Source organism: Coffea arabica, chromosome 8c (genome assembly GCF_036785885.1).
Source record: "Coffea arabica cultivar ET-39 chromosome 8c, Coffea Arabica ET-39 HiFi, whole genome shotgun sequence".
Lineage (NCBI taxonomy): Eukaryota > Viridiplantae > Streptophyta > Magnoliopsida > Gentianales > Rubiaceae > Coffea > Coffea arabica.
The window spans coordinates 38,704,998-38,713,411 of NC_092325.1; positions in this window are offsets into that span (position 1 = coordinate 38,704,998).

The window sequence follows — 8,414 nt, forward strand, 5'->3', positions numbered from 1 at the left end:
TCTCTCCTTCCTTCTTTCTTTTCTTTCTTTCCTTTCTCTTTGTCTCGCTTCCTCTCCTCCTCTCTTCTCCTCCCTTCCCCTACCATCCCCTCTTCTTCCTCCCCTTTCACTAGACCCCTCTCCTCCCTTTCCCCTACTGGTCACACAACCAGTAGGGAAGAAGGAGGGGATCCGATGAAGGGGGTTGGTAGGGGAAGGAAGGGAAGGAAGAGGAGGAAAGAGAGAGAAGGAGAGGGATGGAGAAGGAGGAAGAAGGAGAGGAGAAAAAAAGGAGGTGGGGATGGAGTTGGATGGCGCTGATGGCGGAGGGAGTGGAGTGGTGGTATAGTGGTCGACAGTGGAGGAAGGAGGGAAGAGAAAGGAGGGAGAATTTTTTTGGGGGGGGGAAGAGAAAGAAAAGAAAAATTTTTAAAAAGAAAGTTTTTTTTTACACATTTTTTAAATACCTAACTATACAAAAGTTTTTCCACAAAATTTACAGTATATTACAACAAAATTTTATACAAACAACCAAAAAACTCGCCATTTAAATGGGGTATTGGATAATCAAATAACCCTTCTCATATTAGAGCAAAGTTCAAGTTATTTCCATGATTTCCAATGTGTTTCTCTTGGATTCTATCTCTCTCATATAGTAATTGCACCATTGGTTTTGTACTTGATGCTCATTTGGGGTATAAGTTGGGCGAATAAAAGTATAATTGGAAGGTGAATATAGGAACAGATATATGTTACGAGGTTGCAGAAACCCTCAGAAGGACCCTACAGATGATTATCTTGCATAAAAGGTAGCCCCTAGGGGATATCTCTTATAATTTCAAGATGTGATGATAAGGTTAGACCAATGGGCATTAGCACACTGATCATTCGGACTTACGTTGGGAGCATTGTTTAAGGTTTCTATCGATTGATTATGATACGTGAAGATTAGACACTTCAAATCACAAGAGCAACGGTTAATTCCAATTTTCACTTTTCAACTATATTTGTATTTTCACTTTAATTTCTAAATTTTAAAGTGGAATACTTTATTTCTTAAAAAATAAATTTTGTCTCCTTAAGTAAAATGGTTGACGGAAATAGGACACATTTTATATTTAAATGAGATACGTATTTTTTAAGAACTAAAGTAGAACAAATTTTATTCATTAGTAGGATATTTCTTTATATATATATATATATATATATATAGAGAGAGAGAGAGAGAGAGAGAGAGAGAGAGAGAGGGAGAGGAGAGAGAGAGAACTAAAGTGTGACAAATTTCACTTAAATTCAATAGATTTTATGTTGTAGTTATAAAAGTGTCTCATTTTCAAGTTTAGATACCAAACTAGGGATTCAACTATAGTTAAACGGTGCAACATGGAATTAACTCCAAGAGGAATTTTTAGTTATCGGGAAAGAGGAATCTTTTATAAATCAGTCCCCTCCTTATTGGTGGCTTAAATTGAACACAGCAGGCTACTAGTGCCCATAATGCATTTTACATCATCATCGCTAATACGGACAGATGGTGGTGGCCGGGATTGGCATTTGGTGGGACAGTTGATAGTGCCACTGGCGTGCTTCAATTTGCCGCCATGACAGTGCCATCTCAGCCGCCCTACTCTAAAAGAAAAGGAAATGAAAATAACTAAAAATAATAATAAATGTCTAATGAGTAATAACAAATTGCATTGCTGATGAGACCTTGGTCTAATAGTTAAGTTGAGATCCTCCTCCTTATTTCTTAAATTCCTTTCATCTCCTGTTAAAATATTTTGAGAAAAAAGAAAAACAAATTGTATTTTTTGTGTAGTCGAGTTGAACAAAAAACTAAATAGCTTAGCTTGATATACTCGCAAAAAAAAAAAAAAAAAAGTAAACAGACTTTTTGAAACTATAAGGAAATTATGTAGCAAAAATAGAGTTTTTCTTTTAAATATCTTACTGTTGGAAAGAAATATACTTTTTTTTTTCTTTTTTTCCTCTCTTTTCGAAAAAGTAGTGTTAAACTAAACCAGCATGGCATCAAGTCAGTTTCAGCAATCAATAGCACTTAAATGGTCTCATGATTAGGTGTGTCAATTGAGATTTTTTGAGCATGACTTTGGTAAGCCCAAGCTCAACTCACAATAAAAATAATGTGTGTTAGGATAGCAATTTTTTTTATCAAATATTATTTTACTTGCATCACAATTATAATTTTCAATCAGCTCTGTATGTTTCTAATAACTTTTTTTTTTTTTTTTTTTTTTTTACAAATTGGAGACCACGTGTGATTTGGGCCAATAGATGTAGACATTTGGAATGTCTGCGTCTTCACGGTACACTAGCCAATTTGACAAAGCCTTAAGGCTCTGTTTAACCTTTTTTTATCTCACATACATCACATTATAAAAAGTATTATAATAATTATTTCAAATAATCTCCTATCTAAACACACTCATCATAATTTTATTAAAATTTGCACTAATGATAGAAGTTACATTATCAATCATACACCAATATCAAAGAACAGATCTAAGGAGTACGGAGATTACATATTTGAAGAAAAATTAAAATAAAATTATTTTAAATTCAAGAACATTTGTGCATGCTTCCAATCCAAATGAAGATGCTCTAATCTAGTGTAAATTTTGTTGAAAAGTAGGGAAAATGAAATAAAATGTTCAATTTGGAATGAAACACACATACAATTATCACTATGTAGATTCCATAACAACTTGGCCTAATAATAGAGTAGGTAAAAGTTCGCCCGTTAGAGGATTGCTGTTATAATGGTAGATTAACTTGCATAAGAAAGAAAAAGTTTTATATAAAAACATGGATACATATACCGAGAAGGCTTTGGTCTAATGGTTAAAATTGAAACTCTAGAAATTAGAGATTCCGAGTTCAAATTCCTTTGCCTCTCCCGCTTCTTAAGTCACACCTCTTCCCTGATGATGAAAAAGTTTTTTTTTTTGAAAAGGATAAAAAAAAAGCCTTCTATGGTATAGCTATCTTACAGAAAAACCCCTTACAATTTCAAATCATACGTGTCGGTATCTCATGGTTTGAAGTAATTTGAAACATTGACGGAAATCGTTAAAACAAATGGTTTTGAGTGAAATGATAGAACTGCCTTAATAATATAAGCAAAAAATAGCCTAAAATAAACCGTTTTTGATTCATTAGTTTCATTCACTAATAATCACCAATAATATAAGCAAAAATCGTCGATTTCTACAAGTTTGGAGCAAATTTGGAGAATAATTATGGTTGTTTTATTAAGGTATGAGGGACAAAATAGGTATTTCAGGTCAAAATTGGCTTAAAAAACTATTTTTTGGAAGGCTACATGCAGTTCCAACGTGTCTACATCAAACGCGTTAAATTTAATGATTTTCGTTAATTTTTCACTTTACTTTAAATCATGAGGTACCAATGTGTATGATTTAAAACTACAAGGGGTTTTTCTGTAAGATAGCTATACTACAAGGGGATTTTTCTTTAAGATAACTTTAGATCATGAGGTACCAATGTATATGATTTGAGACTACAAGAAGTTTTTCTGTAAGATAGCTATACTACAGAGGGCTTTTTGTTATTTGTCCTAAAAAAAATGGATACAGACAAAGGTCATTGTAGATTCATCCAAAAGTTTGGTATATCCTTATACTATATAAGAATGAGTTTAGGGCAAAGATTTCAACCGCAAGGGTGGGGTTATTTTGGGAATCCTTAATATTATGCATTAGCTTAAAAGCTTTATGTACAACTTAACGAAACTTGTATTTGGATATGTTTACTGAAATGACCCCATTTTAATACATTTAAAGTTCTCATTGATGATCCATTTGGGTATTGATGGAATGTGTTATGAGTGTGCAACCGTTTTTGTATGTTGTACAACCTACATATGCTTGTGTGTTGGTGTAATTACTAGAATATCTCTTAACTACTAATAATTCCCCATTTTAATACATTTAAAGTTGTCATTGATGAGCCACTTAGGTATTGATGGAATGTGTTATGAGTGTGCAACGGTTTTTGCATTTTGTACAATCCATGTATGCTTGTGTGCTGGTATAATTACCGGAATATCTCTTAGCTACCAATTTCTTTCTTATACTATATAAGAATGAGTTTTAGTCAAAGAGGGCTTTGAATTTCAACCGTATGGGTAGGGGCATTTTGGAAATATGAAATAATATGTAGTTTTTTTAAAGCTTTTGGTACAACTCATAGCAACATGTGTTTGGGTATGTTTATAGAGATATCCTCATATTTGTACATTTAAAGTTTATATGGTAGGTACAACACAAAATACAACTTATGGTGAATTCTTTTGTCATACATTTCTAGAAATGGGGTTGTGTCTTTTTATGAGTATTTTGGAAATGTATGATTATTTTGGTTGTCTTTTTAGTTGTGGGTATAAGTGATAATAGCTTTTGTGTGGTTGTAATTATTTAAACGTCCTTAGTCTCTAATTAAATTGGGGAGAATGTGGTTTAGTAGGTAATTAGTGAAAGAACTTAATGAGAGAGGGGTATTTTAGGAATGTGAGTTTGTTGTACTGGTCTTTTTGGTGAGTTGCAAATTAAAGGTTGGAGAACATTGATTTGATGTAACTGATTAGACTTCTAGACTTCTCGATTGGCTAAATTCCATTCACTGCAAAGGTTTACTACAAATGATTTATTAGACACAATTATTAGGGATAATTGCACGAAGTTGGCTAGATAGGTGTTACTATTCAAATTCTGCTGCTTCAGCTTCATGTATTTTGGTTTAAGGTCTAAGTTAAAAGATTGTCTTTTTAGCTATCTTTATCACTCCCAACCATTCTAGAACCAGGATGGTTAAGACAAAATTAATGCTAATTATTAAAAAACTTATAGCATCAAGTGTTGGCCATCAGTTCATCCCCTTTTCTTAGTTTTCGGATTTGCTCAACAAAGGTATTGTTGTCTGGAAACATCTTTCATCCATTTGAAGACAAATCATAACAATCAATTGACTTAGCTTTTTGAAATTTTTTTTTGCTTTACTTGTATTTGTGGTAGGAACACGATTCATTGGAAGTGTGTTACATCTCCTAATCAGAATCTCCAAGCCAAGGTATGTTGAAACTGTATTTTTTACATTGAAATTTGTCATAATTTGCAAATAATCTATGATACATGTATAACTGCTTTTTGTGCACATGTTAATATATTTAATTAGGTAATACTAATGCATTAACAATGTTAGCCTCATGTGTGTGAGGGAAAAGTTTTGCAGGGAACATTTGGAATAAGGTAACCAAAAGTTTATCCTTTCTGCTGAATCTTTTAAATTCTTTTGATATACATGTCGTTAGTTCTGGAATTGATTTTGGTGTTAGTGCGTATTTAGTGATACTGATTTGGTTTGGTGATAAAGTTCGTTCATTTATGTATTTGGTTATATATATGATTGTCCGATTTCTAGGAATATTTAATCTATTTGGTGGTAGTTTGACCTTTGTACTGCTGATTTGCTATGGTGATAAAGTTGATTCATTTATGCGATCATGTGATAATTGATTTTGGTAGTTTGATCTGCTGCTATAAAACTTATACCTTGTCTTAATCTTATGTTTGATAATATGTTTATTTTCTCTTATATTCTGCTAAACTTATAGTAATCGAGTAGTCTATAGTGGTTGAATAGAATTCGTTAAAGCTTTCATTCCTAACTTCCTTAACAAAACATTAGAACTCAACCTAAATTTAGATACATACTTTATCAGTATTGCACCACAAATTATGCCACATAAATAGTTCCAAAATTCGATTGAAGTTGGAGTTATTTTATCACCAATTGACTGAAACTATAGCAAACTTAGTACTACCAAAAAATTATATGGACAAACATATTCTTATCATTTGAAGATCCTTGTAAATACTTTATTACAATTTTAACAAAAACAAAGCTCCCAAAGTAGTTTAAAAAGGATCTTAATTTATACAAGTTAATACCTTCAATTTCTAAGAATTTGTAAAATCTTTGCCTACTTAATTTATTAGCTATTGCACCAAATGAAATGATTGTTGGATGTTATCATATAGTAGCATTTGACAAAATTGACCAAAACTCATTCTTATATAATATAAGGACATCTAGGTATTTTTGGAATGAGGGATTATTTTGCAATCGTTAGTGCATTGGGTACAACTTATATGAGCATATGTGTTGGTGTAATTATTGAAATGGTGTCATGGTGCAATTAAAATAAAGAGATGTTGCAGCTATTCATTCAACTGTTTGAAACAACTCATAATAATACCAATGCATGAGTTCTCATGTTTGAATCCCATAACTTTGAAATAGCTTCCACACTAGCAATATATCACTATTTACATCTCAATTAAACAGGAAAAAACATAGGTATGTTGATGATTTAATGTCTAAGTATCGGTTATGGTTGTTCCGATGCCTCCTCTTTCACATTCTTCCGTTTTCCCCTTTTCAGCTTTCAGGATTAGGCTAATGCCCTTTAAACTACTCCATTATCCATGCATTTCCTTCTACTTATATTAAGTAGGATTCGGCTAATATGCATTATTATCTACAACAATTTTGTTAATATTACTTAATATGCGTTGTTATTTTACTCTTATCTTCAATCACTTGCTCACCTGGCAAAAATATTGATGATATGTACTGATAGGTTCTTGATAAAAAATAACTTGGTCAATATGGAAATAATATTCACTTCAACCACTAAAAAAATTCTCTTTAGTTACAGGCATCAAACACCCGCGCGATGCACTGGTACTTCCCCCTAGTTTTGTTATAGGATCTACTTTGCAATCATTCAACGTAAAATAGTACACAAAATTTGTACATCAACCATCAATAATACTCATCGAGTACCTTTACGGTTGAGGAAATATTACACCGACATCTAATGTGAGATTGTCCTTAAGCATAGGTCCATACTACAATTTACAAGGATTCATGACTTGATGTCAAGAGGGTTGAATTAAGACTACTTTCTTGTATGCTTAAAAAAAAGACTACTTTCTTGTACACCAAACAAAATATCGAAAAAACATATTTTCTAAAAAGTTTATTGGGATGATTTGAACCCAAGGCTTGGCACTACCTGGACTTTTCTAAAGTGCTGTAAATTTTTTTTGTTTGGGATATTCACAGCAATGATGGCTGGATCACCTCAACCTACTTTAATTTGCAGCCTGCCGACTTTTCTGCCCTGCCTTAAAAGAAAAGGAAATTAAAAGTACTTAGATATTAAGAAATGTCAAATAAGAAACTTTACCTCTTGTGCAGTCAAATTGGACAGAAAGCAGCTTCGCTCTAACCTAAACTAGAAGAAAGTAAAGTGACTATTTTGAAACTACACAGATTGCAAAATCTTAAGTAATAGATTACCAAAAGGAAATTTACCATCTATTTCTTTTTCGTTCTGCTGAAAGTAGTTTAACCAGCATGATTTCAAGCCACAGTACTCAACACAACTTGAATAGGCTCACGGCGATGGATCCCTTCGTGGACTTGACTCGAGTACGCAGCAGGTTCAGTGCAGTGAAGGGTTAATCCAAGGAATTATAAGGAGAAAGTTTCATTGAGTTCCTCACTCCACCACCAGTTTAGCAGTTACTCTTCACCTTCAGCGTCTCTGAGTCTGGCTCATTTGTTTATCAATTTTGTTTGTTATTCTGTCAGGCGCACAGAGTCTGCTGAAGTCAAGTCCAACGAGGAGTCCATTATCTTGAGCCTAGCTACTGTCTTCAAATGAGCACATTTTTTGATGAATTATTTCATTTTTATCTGTCAAAATATATATATAATCTTTTATGTATGAAGTTGAAACTACTAATTAAGTTCGTATATTTTCAAAAGTTATCTTCTTAAACATATAAAACCATTATATACATGTAATTAGGAATACGAAAGTGATACTTGAACTCCCAAATTACTCTTTTGCATTCGCTGATGGCATTTCATTGAGTGAATAGATTAATGTTAGAAAGGCTAACATAGGAATGCGAATATCACTCATCACTACAAGAAAATTACCATTTAATGACACTCAAAAATGCCTCTTTTTGTATGTTTTAGTGACAATTTTTAATCTAATAGCATTTCCCCCGAGTGTTGGCAATATCACTGCCACTATAGTCTAGTGACACTTGAAAAGTGCCACAAAAGAGTTACTATGATAACATTTTAACATTTCATTGTACTAGGGATATGTGTCATGAGAAGATGCCACTATGTCATTTTTTTTGGGTGTTTGCGAATGCCAACAATTTAAGTTTTGATACAACTTTAAATGCCACTATTTAAAACTTTCCTGTCACTTTGAAATGCCACTAAAAAATTAAGAAAATAAAAAAATAATTTGAAATTAAAAATCAAAGTACTCTTATTGATCCGGGTAATTAATTACAACTCAA